The sequence below is a fragment of the Galleria mellonella genome, unplaced genomic scaffold (genome assembly GCF_026898425.1).
Source record: "Galleria mellonella isolate WM207_F2 unplaced genomic scaffold, CSIRO_AGI_GalMel_v1 utg64, whole genome shotgun sequence".
Taxonomy (NCBI): Eukaryota; Metazoa; Arthropoda; class Insecta; order Lepidoptera; family Pyralidae; genus Galleria; species Galleria mellonella.
This window is the reverse complement of record NW_026442133.1, coordinates 9,443,305-9,464,068: the sequence shown is the minus strand read 5'-3', so window position 1 is coordinate 9,464,068 and position 20,764 is coordinate 9,443,305.

Below are 20,764 nucleotides of genomic sequence, written 5' to 3'. Positions count from 1 at the left end.
ACGGGACAATTTCTACCCGATAATAGTATTGGAAGTGATTGAAATAAAGAAACAAAGAAAATTTTCTATCGGGAAAATGATATCAAACTGTCTACTTGATTGTCTACTTGTACTACAGATGTCAACTTGACGCAATCCTTCAATTTAGGGATTAGACAGTAATAAAAGTAATTTACAACTCAATATTGATATACATTGGTTACTAAAGCCGGCAGCACACCTGCAATGTCTCTGGTATTGTGGCTTATGGACGGCGGTAGTCACTTATTATTAGGTGAGCTGCATGTTTGCCTCCTGTTTTATAAAAAAATACCAACATCCGCACAATTGTAGCGATTACAAAATGCTTAGTAGTAGTATTCTTCATATATTTTCAAAATTTATACTTTTTTATTAATATAATAAAGTTTATGTAGATTCTGAACTTACATTTAGATAAATTTTAATATGGCAATAATCTCAATCTAAATAAAATATCGATAAATATATCGATCGCAATAACTTAATCACTAAGCATGATTTTAGAACAATTTTGGCATGCAAATATAGAATTCTTTCAAAATTCAATTAAAAATAGAATTCAGAGTAATAATAAATGATTGATGTTATGCGATTTTTTTGTGTTTTATATGATTTGTATAGTAACAAGTTTAAGTATACTTTCACAGGATTGATAGGTATTTTGGACATATGAGTATTGCAGAGCTTGTTTTCCCGTTTTGGTCCCGTTAGTTAATGCGATCCTATATTTGTAAGCGTCAAGCTTCACGAGTTATTAGCTATATATACATTTATATAAATGTGTGTGTGTATATATAAAATACATACATAAATACATATAATATACATACGAAAATATATGTAGTTTAAAATTTTCTGCAACGTGTGACTTAGTAATATAAACAACTATAGTGCGGACAATGAGTGCATAAAATATAAATAATTATGACAGTGTTATATAAAGGTTCTCAGATATCCTCAGATCCTTTTTATATAGGAATATAACTCGATATCGACTGTACGATAATAAATCTGTTTCATTGTAAGTATTGCTAAATTTACGCAAGTAGGCATATTTTAGTGTAATCAGATGCTAGTAAGTGTTTAAAGAATAGATTGCATTTTTAACAAAATAAGTCTCTATATGTATGTACGTATATTACAGCAAGTTGAATAAAAAAAAAGCTTGTTGATAAATTATTTAATTTTATCATACCTGATGGGAAGTGACAGCAATATCTACGATGAAATGTGCTTGTTTATGAAGGTAGCTATAATTTTTTTTCATTATGCTTGTATTTTCAACCGACTTCAAACAACAGCAAGTTCTTAATTCGGTTGTTTTTTTATGTTTGTTATTTCATAACTCCGTCCTTTGTAAATAAATTTCAAAAAGTTTTTTTTTTATCTGAAAGGATACAGATTGGTCCTATAGAAATTTTTATCAAAACACGCTTATTTGCCATCATTGAAGTCGTTTTTTGGTATACAAGGGAGCGCTTCGCTCCTTGGCAGGTATTACTAAGAACGATGACGTCAACTGCATTGTGAATACGGTAGAATGATAAAAAATGACTATTCAAAAGTGCTTGTAATGAAGTTTAATTGAAAAAAAGATGTTATTATTATCATTATATTCATTATTGCAAGTGTGCAAACTATATAAAATAAGGCAGTTATAAGTATCGTAAGTAAGGATGGACTTGTCTCTGAAAGAGATCTATTCCAGCCAGTCCAATACAGGGATAAAGGATGTTGTTAGCGGGCAAAATACGGTACAAATAAATATATATTATAATATTTCATAGATACTTAAATGCAATACATACTTGTGCAATAATTGTAAAAATGATATATATTCTATCTGCGAAATAGCATGTAACAGTTGATGTCAATAATTTAGTTTAATGATTATTTTAAAATGCTAATGTGCAGAATTTTAGAAAAGACCCATCGATGAATTGTTGATAGATATGAATTTGAATCCGTCCATTGAACAAAAAATGGTCAGTGAGACTAACTGCGGTACTTCGTAATAAAATTTTTATAGTTGAAGTAGGTATATGCTTTTAATACAGTGAAATTATAAGTCACTATTAAAAGAAGTAATGGGTTTAACTTAAGTTGATGGGGATTCTATCAAAGGTCATCATCACAAATTGTTCTCCGCTTAGTGCACTCGCATATTAATAGTGGTGATTAATGGGATCTCGTTCTTTTTTCGTATTTACAATCTACGTAAAAATTAGTTTGTTTGTTTGTTACCTATTAGCATCTTGACGGCTTAACCAATAATTATGAAATTTAGTAAACCCATGGGATGGAAAAGAAGATAAACTACTTTTTATCCCGGTTCACTGACATACCCTGGTCATGCGGATGAAGTCGCAGGCAAAATGGAAATAAAATAGCAGAAGACTGTCTTAAATGAGTATCTTTATACTGTATGGATTCCCTAGGTCAGGTCTTAATTTATCTATAGAACAAGTTACATACATCGTAGTGACAAACACTAGTACGCATTCCATTTATTGAACAAATAGCAGTATATATTCTGTAGTGAGATTCACCTATTCATTACAATTATTTGTATATATACGAGTATGACGCGATAATTTCATTAATTCAGAATCGATTTTGATAATTCTCATAGTTGTTACATTTTACTGTATTATTGGCCTCATTTCATGTTAATTTTGTGGTAATTGAAAAAGTAATAACTTTATCTTACGGAAATCTTGAATTATTAAGTTACAACTGTCCTAAAATCTCATCATTAAATAACATAAAGAAAAAGATTAAGTGTGATTGTAAGGAAAAAATAACAGAGTTTATAAAGTTATTTCTTCGACTCATTAGTTTGTTGGTAAACAGGCATGCTGGTTTCTCTTTGAATCCAATTTTACTTGTCATTGAAGTATAAGTAACATATATCTTTTTTTCGTCAGTTTGTTGCCGCAACGAATAAATGTAATCCGTAACAATTGGAAACAATTCCACCACACTTCTTATTATTGGGACTTACTGTAAGCTAAAAGACAATGTGCGTTGAAGTGTAATACGAGGGAAAAATATTTTGTTTATCATGTTATTGTTGTGTATAACTTTAAGTTATACACAACAATAACACAGTAAAATTCTATGTACATTTGAAGGACTTAATACCGGACGGTGTTCTCTACCAGTTAACCATTGGGCAAATCAAGGAACACGTAGGCGATGCATTTTTCAATAGAGGAGAAATAAAGCAATTGATAAATTCATATAATATAAACATACACATAATATATTAAATAAACAAATATATGCATATAATAAATACATAAAATATTACTATATAAAACAATTAAATAAAACAACTGCAATAGAAGAGCAAATAGTAATATATGATTCAAACAGAGTAGCCAGCAGGAGAAGCTTAAAGGGAATGTGATTTTTCTAAGAAATAGGTGCGCAATTTGTGTTTAAAAGCTAGCTTGCTTAGGGAAAATTTTATGTGAAGCGGGAGTGTGTGTTTAATAGCTTGAACAATGAAGAGAAATGAAGCCAGTACGATGAGGAGGCATATGAAGAAGAAGATTCCTGCATGGACGAAGACAACGATTGGTAATGTCCCTGTGAAATTGAAATTTACAAAGTAGTCGGGAGAACTTGGATCGAATAAAATAGAATGCAGAGTACACAATAAGCGTGAAGTTCTACGCAGTCGGATAGGGAGCCACTTAAGCTGAGCGCGGTAGGGAAAGGTATGGTCATACTTACGAAGATTAAATATAAAATGTATGCTATTGTTGAGAAGATGATCTGACTTATTTAAGATGTCTTCATTCATGTCTGTACAGCAGGCTAATGCTAATTGTTACGATAATTCGTAACAATCAAGTATGGGGAGAATAAGAGACTGTACCAACAAGATTTTAGTGCTAATAGGAAGAAAATGTTCAAATCTGTAAAGAACGCAGCGAGAATGTTATTTCTGCTAATTTCGTTAACATGGTTCGACCAACTGAGACTACTATCAATTGTTAAGCCGAGATTTTTAACTTTGGAACAGAAAGGTATTGGGTTATTATTGTAAATGACAGGAGGGATGGTATTAAAGTTAATTTTTCCAAGTAGACAAGGAGTACCCAGAATCATGGCTTGACTGATTAACTTCGGCTTGCGAGTATAGTTGTAAGTCATCCACATACAAGTGCTAAGAGAATTTGAGGTCTTTAGTTATGAAAATAATAAAAATTGAGAAGAGTAATGGAGATAAAATACCGCCTTAAGGAACGACAGATATATATATATATATATATATATATATATATATATATATATATATATATATATATATATATATATATATCATATATCATACCAGTCGGAAAAAGAACGACCGACACGAACAGCTTGCTGACGTCCTCGAAGATAGGACGATAACCAATTAACAGAACGAGAGGAGATGTCGATGTCATTGATCAAGATAAGAATAGTTAATTTAGAGTTTTCCATGCTCTCTCTTATATCTTCTGTGACTTTCAGAAGTGCTGTCGTAGTGCTGTGTCCTGTCCTAAAACCAGATAGAAATGGGGTAACCAGCGTATTTTCATAAATAAATTTTGAGAGTTGTTTATGGGCGACAGCTTCTAATGTTTTAGAGATGAAGAGCAGAATGGAGATAGGTCTAAGTCGATAGGTCGAAGTGTAGGAGATGATACCATAGGAAGTGGTAAAACATAAGCATTAAGCCAGGCAACAGGAAATGTACCAGAATGTAGAGAAAAGTTGATGATGTTAGTGATCAAAGAAAGTATGTGTTCGAGTATAAGAATAATCATGATTCTATTTATATCATGAGAACCCACATAGTTAGATTTGATAGAGGTGATTATCTTGTGGGTCTCCTTGTCTGTGATGAAAAAAAGGAAAATGTTACTGTGGATGTATTAGGCCAGGAAGTAATTTTTAGGAGAGCTGCCTTCTTGGAGGAAGTATTTAATAAAGAAGAGGAAGTGAAATGCATATTAAGGTCGTTTAATGGAAAAGAAGAATTGAAGTCGCTCATCTGTTTATCAAGACCAAGCGATTTAAGAAACTTCCAAGTATTGGCCGGTGAAGCGTTTAAAATATTGTAGTGGATATAATGGCGTTTAGCCGCCCTTATCATGCAGTTACAACAATGGCGCGCCTTTTTATAAGAATATCTTACCAAAACTGATAATTACTTTTTATTTACTTTTTTTTAGTGATAATACTATCTAACACTGTTAAACAGCATCACACACTCGCAAAAAGGATATAATTAAATAATAATACATATGTTTTATTATTCCTTAACTTCTAATCATTAAGAAATTGTCATTCATTTCATAATTAAAAATAAAGTAAAATGATAAATAACAGATGCAAATACGACGCAAATGTGTTTCGTACATCCCTTGATTACTACAGTAATCAATACAGTGGATCTATTTGAAAGGTTGCGATTAAAAAAGGAATTTTTAAAATCAGTCCATAATTAATGGAGAAATCGGTGGACATATATAAAAAAATAGAATCCTTTTTTGACGTAGTTAAAAACCTGTAGAACATTACAACCTGTGCTACATTATCAGCGTGTAACATTGGCTACATATTATTTTTGAAAATTCTATCTATCCATGCGGAGTTGGGTCGGATAACTAGTTATCTTAAATTAATATTTCACTAGTGAAATAATAATACCTGTTTCTATTTAATTTTCATGCTATCTCTCGATTACATGAAAGAAGACAATTTTATAGTTGTCTTTTTTAAAAAAATTGAATGCCTTAAAAAGTGAAAGCAATCAGGTATTTATTAGAATAGTAGGTATTAGTGGGAGAGTACATCTGTTTTTGAAATATTCAAAGTTCTACCAATTGCTAACAATCACGACATTATTTAATAATTACGACATTACATTATCAGAGGAAGACTTTGTACAAAAGTTGTTTGTTTGGGGCACCTTTGTCTCATTCGTGTTTCTATCGTGAAGCAGTTGTTTGCATGGCTGTGTTTCGGTTTAAAGGGTGAAAAATGGCAGTAAATTTACAGGGTACAGAGGAATAACACCTGAGTCTTCAGGAATGGCAACGCATGGGGGAGTATCATGGGCGAAACAGTATATACTCTGTTATGTACATCCACCACCACCACGTGATAACTTTCCATCAGTTGGGCCGTCAGCTTGTTTGCCGTTCTAAGTTGCATAAAAAAATCTTTTGTTTATGTTTTTTGCTCTAATATAATTAATTAAAAGAAATATGGGCATATAAATACAAATGTATTTATTCCTAAAATAAAATCTAATCAAAATAAATTATAATAATGTGGAAGTTAGTATATTTTTTTTATTATTTAGATGCTTAGATTTTTATTTTTTAATCATAAACACGGCTAAATAAACGAAACATATGATATCTACGTAAGTATATTATAGAGAAATCATCTTAGGGATCAATACAAAGGACACTATATATTCTTACCCGCATAAACAAACCCTAAAGTTACTGCCAGTAATTCAATAGAAAAAGTTCGCAATTCAATTAAAATTATAATTAAATGACTTTAAAATAATAATAATTTTAATTAAATTAATATACACACCTAATTATTATTTTATTACATATAAGAGCTTATAATTAAATTCAAAATTTTTAGTCTGATCTATTCATCTTTTACATTTTGTTTGCATTGATTTTTTAGCCCAAGATCTGCATAGGTAAAGAACAATTAATGTAGGTAGTTAGGATATTTCATATTCGTATATTATAAGAAACATTTTTTATGGAACGTATACATTATTTTATACAATTCTTCACTCCAATTTCTACAATAAAAGTTTTATTGAAACTTAAATTACATGATGTATAATGTATGTATTTAAATAAAAATATTCACAATTCTAGACGTCAACACTAAGTTTACAAACAAAAAGTTTTGGGCTCAAACATTTTGTTGATTTTCTTCTTTGCTTCTCTTGTAAAATTGCTATTTTGATGTTCACGCCCATTCTATCTCGATGAAGAGATTTGTTAGTTCTAACTCTCTTATTCATATTAACGTCAAATCTTCAATAAACCTATTTTAGCTATTGAAGTGTTTTGTCTTTTTCTTTTGCATTGAATTTTCAATTTGAAAGACAATAGCTAACATAGGTTACAAACCAAATAGGAGGTTTTAGTTTTCTGTATAAGCACCTGCTTATCTAGTGTGGTAGCACAATTAAAGCGAGTAGGGCTTTAGCGATTATTACAAATACGTTTGTATGGTTTTAATAGCTTTCCTATTAACAATTTTGTAACAACTAACATATCTAAATATTTTTGTGCCAAACAAGTTCACATTAGCTAAATGCTACATACATTATTTACAATGCCCAAGGCAGAACAATATAAATCCACCAAGTAACTTTCATTACAGTACTTCTCATGTTAAATAATATTTCAGAAACAGGTACAGATCGCTTTACATGTTTTTTAACGACGGAGTTTACAAGGGCTGGAATGTTTACAGTATGTTACTGTAAAATCTAAATATTGTTTGTTGTCAAGTCGACTAGAAACTAGAGAACATTATATAATTATAAATAATAATTGAGCATCTTTAGTACCGAAAACAAATTTGTGTCTATTATAAATCTATTTGTAAAAATCTAAAAATTAAAATGTATATAATTTTTTTTTAGATGGTATTTTTCTAATTGTTTATAATCTTAGGTCGGGTTAACTTTATATGTTATGGTTGACTAATTCTGTGACGAAAATTCATTATTTACAAATATAAATATTTATTTATGAGCAAGACTTTGAAGAAATTAAAATATTTAGATAATTTTTTTTTCTTCAATCTTTTGTACAACTCACAACTGGAATTAATTAATTTTACAACTGAGCAATCATCTGCAAATAAAGTAACTAAGTTATTGGTGGAATCATTTATATGATTTTTTTATCTGTGAAATAGTGTGCTACAATTTATTCAATAAATATACTTATAGATATAGTCTTCTTGCACATTCTTTTATAATAATTTGCTTTCAATATCTATGAAGCCATTTTATTGAATTAAGGGGAATTTACGTCATTAAAATTTGTTTCTATTTACGTTTATATATATTTATATACTAGCCTTTTCCCGCGGCATTGCCTGCTTCTAACTATGTAGTTCTCGTGTATCATTCCCATTGGAACTCTTCATAAATCCGGTCTTATATTATATTATATACCTACTAAAATGATAATTACGTATCTAATACCTTCATAAAGTTTTAGCCAATTTAACTGATCGGTTATTTTATAATATTTTATATGTGATTCTTTGGATTGATATAACTTTTTATTTATGAACCGAGTGAATAAAACAACTAAATGTTAAGTGAAGTAAACTGCAATGCATTAGTGAAAACCACATTCAAATCGTTTAAGCCGTTTCTGAAATTAGCGCACACAAATGTATAAAAGTATAAAAGACAAACGGGCAAAAATTCTAAAATTCATTGCTTTATGTTCTATTGGGTTTGTAAAGCCTCCCTATAATAGTTTTTCCTATATATCGTCCATGTATATACAGCAATCAGTTACGATTTTATTACATGTATTGATTGATTCATGATGTAATATATTTGCATTGAATGAGAGTATTAAATTGCTAGTATCGATTTTGTATTATCCGTAGCAGAATTTGCTAAATTTACAATAAATATATTCTTTATATTTATTAAAAATATAGCTAGTTATAATGTCATAATTTTCTTTGCTTAGTCAAATGGTTGAATAATAGACTTGGGCACCTTACTTAAAATAAATCGACATTTTTTTATTATAAATAAGAAAAAAAAAAAACAATGTAATGGCTATTTTTATTTATTACTAAATAGAGTGACAGCAATCAAGCCTTATTATGGGAACATTAACACGAATTCACTTCCATTCAAATACGCTTCATGAGTTTTTCTGAAAGCCTATGATATAAAATCCGTAGTATGAAGCGAAGTTAATAAGAACATGTACATAAATTAGTCTTCTAGGGACGAATTATCTGAATCCGAGACATTTAGTAATACCTGAAACCAAGCTGCGTGATAAAACCTTAATGACTAAATAAATCTTCATTTATATGTTAAAGCAAAATACACTCACAGATATTGTGTATGTAGATTTATAATCTATACGATCAAAATACATTATGTAGTATATAGTTATTATTTAAAAAGTAAAAATGAAAGCATTAAAAAATAGGTATAAAATTTTGGTCTTAATGTAATAAAAACATGAATAACACTGCGCTACGTCGCACAATTGCATCTATTCATTTCACTGCGCCGGATGTGTCAACTCATATCTTCAAAATGAGTTGGGGCACAATGCAGTATTGAGAAAACTGAAATGAGCTTGTAATGAGTAGGTTCAAGAAAAACTAAAGGAGAATGAGAGTCACGGAGGACCTTTTTTTAGTTGCATATTTTTGGCACACGTCAAAAAAATATAGTTAAGTAATATAGTTTACTAATTTTGAACGAATGATAAGACTTATCGCCCCATATAGGTTATACATATTATATTGGTTCATTATTTTTATAAATGTAAGCTGTAAGTGAATTGTACTATCGTAATTAATAAAAAAAACCTTTTGTTAATATTGTTTTTTATTTATCTATAGTTACTTATACTTATACTCAACATAATTATAACTCGTCAGCGTTCCAGTAATGACCACATCTCTTTATCTTTTACGGGAAAATATTAAAATTAAGCTGAATTGAACCTTATTTCGCACCAAAAGTTGACACAAATTTATTAGTATCAAGTGTTTTGATATAAGAGATATACGAGTATGTTATAATATTTTTTAAAGTTAAAACCCAAATCTGTTGCTCGAATGAGTGACAGCTCCATCTATGTCAGTCTATGAATATAAATAAGTAAAGCACTCATAATATACGACTCTGGAATGCGCTACCCATGGACATAAGACAAATTTCTAACAAATTTATTTTTAAGAGAAAAGTTTTTAAGAGAAGAGAATATCTTTGGAAAAAACTGTGAATGCAGTTCATCTTTATCATCATCACTTTTGATCTCTATCGTTGCTTATTTGTGTTATCGTATATAATCTATAAGTAGGTATATTTATATTTGTATATATGTATTTTTATTACATATTTGTATATTTTTAATGTATTCATGTATGTATATTTATATAATCTCTATTGTATGTGTTGTAATTTTTTTCACCGCATATTAAAATTTCTGTTTTGCCAAAGGTTGACTGGGAGAGACTGCTATATAGTATTAAGTCCGCCTTTTTTTTTTGTAATGTGGTCAATAAAGTGTGAATAAATAAAATAAAATAAATAAATATAATAATTACTGTTTGTTTTATCGTATTCCTATTACATGGAACTGTCATTATTAAATAATTATGCATATTCTTAATAAAAGTATTTTTCTAACTAAAATTACTGTTAATAAATAGAACGCAGATGAATCTGCTGACAGTTGTAAAATAAGTTGATAATTTTGAATATATGCCTGTTGGATTTACATAAAACAAAGGTTAAGAGAAGGTTCAATGCCAAGTGTTGTGTTAGTTACATTTATTAAGCTAATGCGTTGTAAACCAAATAATAATGTTCTTCATATTTAATTGGCTTCAAAAAAGGAGACGTTCGCTTCATATTTTTTTATGTTACTTGTATTCCATGTACACGGATTCCTAGTAACTTTGGACCTGAATCGTGTCTATATTTAGATTAGCATAGTAAATCATTTAAATGATTCTTTCTAGAAAGATTTTATTCGTTTCTTGTATTTTGGATTCATTCGGTTTCAGTGATATTAGAACAATTTCAGTTCTTTTTACTGTGACTTTAATAAGTTAACGAATTTTGATACATATATCGTATATGTGTTCGTATATTTAATTTTGTATGTGCCATGGGTTCAATAACTCAGATTTTTACGGTCATAAAACACATTATACTCAAGGTTGTCTACATTTGCGTGTTTTACTTACTGCGGTATATGAAATACAGTCATGTGCATATGATTAAGAATGACTAGTGCTTTATGGGATATCTAAAAAATAACTTATTTTAACTTTGTCATAAATAATCATGGATAACTTTTGACTATTTAGTGATATAATTACACGTATAATGTTTAAAATTGTATGACTTATAAAGAAAAGGCTAAATTTTTGTGATATTTAATATAAGTTCTCTTTTGAAAGGCGCTGTCTGGTTGTGCAAATAATTAAGAATGCAGTTTCTTTTTATTCTAATACAAATTTACTCAAGTAAACGAAACATAAAATATTCCAGGCTAATTTCACTTCACTACTTTTTTTTTATTTTTACTTGTGGAACTTAGTTTATTAATATTATTTTTTAAAAGTGAGTAAAAAACAAAGCTGTAACTTTTAGACTATAAAAATGATACTATCTTAATGATAATTATTGGTCGCATATAAAAGTTGTGGAGCATCTAAAATACTACAAAAGTATTTAATGCAATTAAGCATTAAAACCACAACCAACCATTATTCTTTTTTATTTGATAGGCCCGTTAATAGTTCTGTTGTTAATCCAACAGAGAATCTTTGATGATATGTAAAAAAACAAAGTGTCTCCACATAGAATTGATAATCTTAATGCCAGGAATGAAATTTCACTCTAAATGTGCCAAACTCTTATAGCGTTTTATGCGTTATGGCTTGTCGCTGCAAAGCGATTACTGTGATTAATACTTGTATTTAGAAGTAATTTTTATAAATACGATTCCCATGTATAGTATTACCCTAGGGCATAATTTTGTTTTAAAAAAAGTATGCTATTGATAATTAGTAACATTGTCTGTGATGTTTAAAATAAATATACTTTTTACGATACTAATACTTATGATACTTTTATAACGATACTAAATTTTCAGGCAAAAAAGATAAATTGACTGACACATATATGAACTAATACAGTAGGATTTCGACATTTTTCTTTACTTTTATTTTCATTTTCGCCCGCCTTTTTTAATATGCATCATAAAAAGTATCTAGTTGTCGGTGTAATTTAAAACTTTAAAAATAAAAATGAATACGCCATTGTAAATTTTTGGTTACATCTAAAATGTCTGTACAAGTATTGTACGAGTACATTTACCACGTAAAATAGAGAATATGGAATTAGATATTATTGTGTATATATTACAATTCTGTACTGTTCAAATGTTCAAGGCAGTTTTGTTTTATTTTATAAGAAGATGCGTATTTACAATCCTTTTTTTACCCAATTCTAAATAAATATTCTCTATAGACACTTTTAGTTCATATAATTCCGTGTTTTATCACTGATGAAAAATAAAATTACTTCACTATTATTTGAAATGCGAAAATTTAAAATTTACCTTTTTGTAGATATATGGATTTTTGTTATTCAATTATAGTTAAATAACGCAGTACATTTTTTGAATAATTAAAAATTTAATTGTAAACAATTAATATAGGCGAGGGTCTATGTGATATGGATTTCCGCAAGATAACATTTAGTTCAGTAACCTGAGACTTAAGTCTAAGATAGTCGTTGAATAGTTAGGTTGATTTAAACACCAATTTACTTAAGCATAGCCGCAGATTATATTTAATAGTTGATATTAAATATATTATTGAATATGAATACATTTGAATTTAAAAAAGCTCAAATTAGGAAGAAGTCGTAACTAAGAACTAAATAAAATTTATTACGATTTTGAATAACGATATTCTTCATTTGCGATTATAGTTGGTCTTCTAATGTTATTTTATATTTATATTTTGCGCCCGTTTGTCTTTCAAATATACTTCTTTTTTGCAGAAAATGTAGAATGGTGACTCTAATAAATGAATATAAAGAAACAAAATTAATTTTATGACGGATATTCTTAAATAAGTGGATGTAAAAACATTTTTTCATCTGATCCCATCATAAGGGTTTCTTCAAAGAGAAAATGTGAAATGGTTTTTTATTAAGTGTACCTTTTTCGTGATGTATGGTTGTTGTACTGGATAACTTTCTTAATAACAATAACAGTATTCATAGCAGTAAATAAAAAAAATACATTATGTATGTTGTTGTTTTTATACTCAATAAATACTGCTTTTAGTTTTTACTAGTTGTATTCTGCGGCTCCGTTCACGTGTGTTAGTACATAAATTATCTTAAAGTTAAAAAAGGTATTTTTCATTCTTCAGCCTCTTGATGTGATATATTTTAGAATATACTATGATGAATATGAAGAAACAAAGAGACAGATAGTCGGACACAATTAAAAAAAATATAGTTTTGACTTCTATTGCTTATAACAACTCTTATATCGATTTTTCTTAAATATCTCCCATGTACAGACACCATATAGTTACAACTATTATACATATTTCTCTGTTGCTTCATTCGTATTGTCGTAGAGATAATTAATGTCACTCAACCAGGTTGTACTTGATCATTTATTACATTAAACTTTGACAAGCAGAAACAGATTAAAAATATTAATACGGTGTCCTGTGGCTATAAATAACATAAAAGGAGTATGATCTAACATTATCGGATTTTTCGTCCTGTTCCATTCGTTAGGTATTGTATCAGATACATACTTACTGGATTGTGTATATTTTGTATTTATTTAAAATATAGTAAAAATTTACTCTTCTTTTACTTTTACGTACACAGTTACGTATATAAATTGGTTTTCGCTTAATTTTTCTTAAGTTTTTGACACTGCTACTTTTTTCCTGGTATCATTTACATTTTGCATTAAGGATAGAACATGAGGTATTGTCATTGTACCTACCTTCGAACAAAAAGGTAATAAAATTATAAAAAGAATACAATACACAGATACTCTAGTATTTATTTCTAATTAATAATAACATAACTCAGGTAGAGCTTCAAACGCTCTCCCCCCCTTCCTTCCGGAAAACTATCGTAAGTTAATTCTTAATGAATTTTTCATGAACAGACACTTGACTTTCTCACTTACTATTCTTCACTGGTACCTCACCTGTTTTGCCTATTAGTATAGACAGGATCATCATTCCATGTCATTTATAAAGTACAACAAGGTTTTCCACTCATTATTCCTGGTTCAAATGATTATTCAATTTTATTATTAATCTTAATTACCAAGTTAGACTAGTGTGGTACCCAATCGTTACTAATGTTATAAATGTAAAAGAGAATTTGTTTGTTTGTCAATCTATTAATATATCATCCTATTAATGGAATAAATACGAAATTTTGTAACGATGGATGGATGGGTCTATGCATGGATGTTTGTCTTCCACGCGAAAACTACTGAACGGTTTTGAAATGAAAAAACAATATTTATTAAAAAAAAAAAAATGAGCCGCAAGATCCAGCTAGTACATAATAGGAAACTACTTAAAAAGTAAGCATAAGTAATAGATAGCTTTACGAGTATATTATCTGAGATAGCAGTAAACAGAAATAATACATTGTTGTATAATGACGCGCCACGTATATAGGTACACTTTAACTATCGTTCACTTTTAAAGTTAGAACCTAGTCTAAAGTAAGATTATTAACTATCTTATAGCATCTTACGGGTGCTATCTATGTAGCTAAACGCGATGTTAGTTTTTAACTTTTTATGAGTAATTTTAATAATGAATACAATATACTATATATACTGCGGTATATTTCAATTAGGTTGTAAAAATTAGAAACATTTCTCCGTAGTAGAAAAAATATATACTTATGATATATTAACTTGAAATATATTTAATATTTACAAGTTGGCCATTTTTAATAATAAAAATCGATAAACATAGTAATGTAAAGTTAAACATTATTCAAAAGGTCTTATTTTACTGCCGAAATATATTAACTGATTGATAATAGTAATTTTTATAGTATGTATTATATGCTAAATATCATTTATATGATACGTGACTAAATAATTTATAACATTAATATGTCTAGGTATTTGTATTAAACGTTATTTTTACTATTCGTAGAGAGAAACTTTGTTGTAACCAGTCACTTGTATTTTTGTTGTTATGCAAATACAGCTATTGCAGGGGAAAAGGGATTGTTAGTAATGGAGACTGAGAATCCCATTGCTAGCAATATACGCAACCAGGTCGACCTCCTCGCGGTTCCTCCTGGAGACTATCATGGTTAATTCCTGATGAATTCATCATGATGGGTTAACTGGCCTGTTTTCATTCTCATCTATCATCCTTCACTGGTGTTCCGTCAGCGTATCCCGTTAGCGCAGGCGGGGTTACCATACCATTTTCACCCATCAAAAAAAAATACAGCTATTGCATTCTGAGTTTTAGTTATATTTATTTAACTTTTTTATACATAACAAAGGCTCACATGGCGGACATAACACCTAAATTCGTTCTCTACCACTAAACTATTGCTTATAATATATATTATATGATAGTAAAATTAAACAAGGTAGCTACGGAGACACTGTCTCTAAATCCTTAGCGACGGCAACGCGTTATCCAATTTACGTCTTACATTACCAATTGTAAATTGGATCTAAAAATTAAACAGAAGTTGGTTAGCTATCTACGCTGGCTTCAGAAACAAAGTTTTGCTTCATTGTTTCCTAGTGCAAGTAAGTGAAATGAAGGGATTTTTTAAATACCCACGGGAACGAGAAATAATAGGTTTCATATCGACAAAGCTAAGGGAAACGACTAGTTTAAAATAGACAAAAAAAAAATTAATGCCGTATGACAAATCCGTAAAATGTATCTTCGATGCCGAGACATGGCGGCTTACCTCTATGGCACGATGCCAAGCTAATTTACCACGCAATATCGCACACAACTCACGAGTCAGTAGAAAAATTGAGCAGGCGCTAAGAGCGTTTTAGTTATTGTCCTTTTAAGACAATAGCTTTACAATAACAATCTCGAAATGATTTCATATATTTTTTTCGCTGCACTTGCAATGTTTATTGGGCTCTGTTGAAAATATATATGACCGTCTATGTAGATTATCATTTGAAGTATATATACTTGTTTATGTAATAGATTTATGTTTGGTCATTTCTTGTCAGTCAGAGGAGAGGAGTGCTTGTTTGTTTCTATATCTTTATTTAAACTAATATTATAAAGAGGAGATTTTTTTTGTTTAATAGATAAACTAAGAAGTAAGTGAGTGACATAGCCTATATTGTGTTTAAAAATATTTTTCTACTGGTGTGGAGCCGAGCCCTATCGTTTATCTCCATATAAGGCCTTTATACTTCCCATTGATCCACGTTACATTCTCAACAGGAACAAACATAGCCTCTGTCTTATTTCAAATCCTACTATTATTATAAATGCGAAAGTTTGTAAGGATAAATGAAATTTGTTACATGGATATATTAGATATTAGAACATAGGATATACTAGCGGCCCGGGCCGGCTTTTAGCGGGTGGACATTTATTTTTAAAACATTTTGGAATAAAAAGAAGAATGAATGAAGAAGCGAAAGAGGTTTGTTTGAATCGAAGCATTTGGCGTTCCATTGTTTCTGTCTACCCTAATGGGAGACAGGCGTGACAGATATGTATATGTATGTATGTATTTTGGAATAAACACGGACTAAATATATCTTTAGGCAGGATAAGTAGATTTTTCAAATGACCATCTATTTCTATGTTATTCATAGATACACGTGCATGTCTGTCACATCACACGTCTGTCCATGTTTCCATCACTTTCCTTGTGATCCCTTCCTCGCCACGTCGTCCGTTGCGCTGTGTGGAACTACAGCAGCCACGGAGCGTCGGCGGGACTGCGTTCTTTATTCTATGATATAACTTTTTTATTTACCGATTGAAATAAACACTAAATCTTAAATAAAGCAAACCGCAACGCATTAGTAGAGACCGCATTCAAATCGGTTAAGCTGTTTCTGAGATTAGCGTAGTGTACAAGCGTACAGACAAACAGACAAAAATCTAAAGATCATTGTTTTGGGTTCTATTGCATTTTTCATAAAGTTCCTCTATAATAGTTTTACTTATATATCTTTTATGTACAGACAGCGACCAGTTGCGATTTTATATGTATTGATTACGATACACACTGGGTAAGCCGCGGGATACTGCTAATACTACCAAATACATGTAAGCCAAATTATGTGACAATAATTTAGGTCCTTATGATATTTAGGCTGCCGAATTTTTAGTTTATGTATTATAACTTAAAAAGGAAATCATATAAATAAAACATAGTATATCATAAAATATTTATATAAATACAAATACATGTATCATATTAGAATGAGTACCTACAGTTTAAGTGATTTTCATATGAGTTTATAAATTGTTTTTGTAATTCTATATTATGTTTTTTTTTTTACATTTATTTTGACGATACGTAATACAAAAGTAGGCCTGTAATATAACAAATTAATACATATAATATTTTATATTAATATAATACTAATATTTATATGGCATATTTAAGCTACATATAAATATGTTTTAAAATCTATAAGGTATATTGTATTTCCTATATCATCTTTTTAAAATGTTATGCTTAGAATACAATTTGAAAGTATATACCCAAATATACTTCCTTATGCATTATGGAGACAACGTTAGACCCTTTGCCGTCCTTAATGATGTGCCGAGACGTTCTTTCTTGGTATTCGAGTGTTTTGGTACTTGTTAAAAAACAAATCGAATTATGATCCGAGTTTGAGTACTCAGACGAGTACTTGAATACCTATCTACTTGTTTAGGTATTTTTGTACTTCATTAGATTGAAGTAATTTTTCAATGATTTCTGAAGTTGACTTTTAATTAACAATAAATATTCAGACATTTCATATGCTTTCTTCTGGTAAATAAATAAAAATAATAGTAAAAGTACAATCACGCGTCTAATATTCGAATACCCAATTACTGGAATCCTGTAATCGAGTACTGTGTATCTAAATTTTGTATATTGAGTACACAGATTCCAAGATTCGAGTGAGTTTGACTCGTCACATCGCTAGTCCTTCTAGACATGTGGAAAATGAGTTTATTGTCAAAATATGATACAATTTCGTTTCCGCATGCAGAATGATACAGTAACGTCTGACATCTTATTCTTTCATATATGTACATTCGATAAGAAAAACGTATCTTCAGATAGACTTCTTTGTCAATTATCAAGAAGATATGAATCTAAATAAGTACTATAATGTCTTTATGACCTTCTGTAATTTTACAATTAAATAAACAGATGATTAAGATTGTGTTCCACAAAGAAAAAATAATTTTCCAAATCGGTTTACAATTGACGGAGTTATAAGGGAACAAATATATAAAAGAAAATATAACCGAATTGAGAACCTCCTTCTTTTTAAAATTGGTTAAAAATAATTTGACATACTGGATGAGTAACTGTCTTTATTAATTTATGTGACTGTGTACGCCTCCTGTAACAATAATGATTGTTTGATAACATTATCGATATTGTATAGGGGCATTTGATTTTTTTTTATGAGGAGCAACAGAATATTAAAATATTATTATCTGGAGTAGATGGATAACGTTTCATAAAATTAATAGTCGATGGTACTTGACGAACGTTTATAAAGTCGAATATTTGTAGTTTTTGTTTTAATAAAGAAGTAAGTTTAATTCAAGTAGAATTACTTAGAAAAGAGGAAATTTATCATAATTGTCGATTTTGCGATGAATTGTACAATTAATTAAACATTGAAAACTGATTCTCAGTATATCTAACATTCAGGTAGTAAACTCAGATAACCTTAGCATGCTTTAGGGAACTAGAGGGATTTTTTATACTATTTTGATGGCAAACAAGTATACGTCCTGTTTGATGGTAAACGGATCCATAGGCTACGGTAACCACTGCAGCTTATGGACGCCTATAACACCAGGGATATCACACGTGCGTTGCCGACCCTTAAGAAATCTTATTACGCTCTTTTGAAGAAACCCTCTGCTGTAGTCTATGGGGAAAGTCTCGGCAGGAAGATCATTCCACAATCTGAGTGTTCGCCGGAAAAAGTTCCTCTGAAATCGCACTGTGTGTGACCATTCTGATTCTAAGGTGTGAGGATAGATTCCTTAGCAATGGCGAGCGATGCGATTGTGAAAGGTGGCTGTAGGCATCATATTGAAAAGCGCTTTAGATACAATCCGTTATAATTGATAATTGAGTGTATTTTAATTAAAAGGGGGTTTCAGAGGGAGACGCACAGAAATTGTTTGCATGTATATTTTTGTTCTATCCGTGTTTCTGCCGTGAAGCAGCTGTTCTTAGATAGATGTGTTTTGGTTTGAAGAATGGGTAGATTCTGTAATGTAATTGCCGTGGGATATGGCAATATATACATAGATATAACACTATGGAATGACAAAAAATGAGGAAAATCATGGAAAATCATGTCAACACATTTAATTCATGTTTATAGGTAACGGTTACTGTTTTTCATCAAGGAGGCTGTTAGCTTGTTTGCCATTATAAGTATCATAAAAACAATCCTATGATTATGGTGAGTTATTTGAAGTTTACTTTTTATAATTAAAATAAACTTGTCGTAGTTTGTATCGAAGCTTCTCGTATATAGTTTATTTTAATAACAGTATCGCGCACTTACCATAGAAGAAAAGAAAAAATATTGTTATATTTATGGTACACAATCCTATTATCCTGGGTGAGCGTATTGGAAGACTGTAAGGCTCACCCAGTGGATGTAATAAATAAATAAATTATTCTCAGATTAGCTGAAATCAGTTTATTTTTTTTTGTGTAAAAATATCATTATATAAAAGTTATATAGTAGTTTTTATTTGAAAACTACAAATTTTTATATATAAGACCTATACAATGATATATTTATATATAAGTCAATAATTTTATAGAATAGCTGTTTATGAGAATACAAAAGTGGGAAACTAAAATGGATGTGATAGGTGTTTTTTGTGACCTTTCTAAGGCTTTTGATTGCGTTGATCATAATACATTGCTAAAAAAACTTGCTTTTTATGGCGTCAAAGACAATGCTTTAAATTTAATAAAATCTTATCTATCTGATAGAATACAGAAAGTGAAGATTAGCAACGCTACGTCTGACGGGTCACTTGTGCAAATGGGTGTACCTCAAGGATCTATTCTCGGTCCATTTTTATTCCTAGTTTACATTAATGATCTCCCATATGCCATGCAGGATAGATGCGGCATAGTATTATTTGCAGACGATACTTCATTGATTTTTAAAGTTAATAGAATGACTAATAATTATGACGATGTAAATAGTGCTTTGCGGCATCTCCTGCACTGGTTTACAACTAACAATCTTTAGTAAAAACGCTAAAAAAACAAAATGTGTTAATTTCTCTCTGTCTAAAAGTTTTAATACTAATTGCAATATTAAATTAAATGACGAATCTCTCGAATTTATAGAATCTACTGTCTTTCTAGGAATCACACTAGATAATAAAACACAATGGGGTGCACAAATTCAAAGCCTTGCAGCGAAACTAAGTTCAGCAGCTTTTGTGCGTAAAGTTAGACAGTACACTGATACTGATACTGCTAGATTAGTCTATTTTAGTTATTTTCATAGTTTACTCTCTTATGGAATATTACTATGGGGAAAAGCGGCAGATATTAAGAATATATTCATATTACAAAAACGTGCCGTTCGAGCGATCTACTGTATGAAGAGTCGTGACTCATTAAGAGAGAAATTCAAAGAGGCAAATATTCTCACCGTTGCTTCTCAATTTA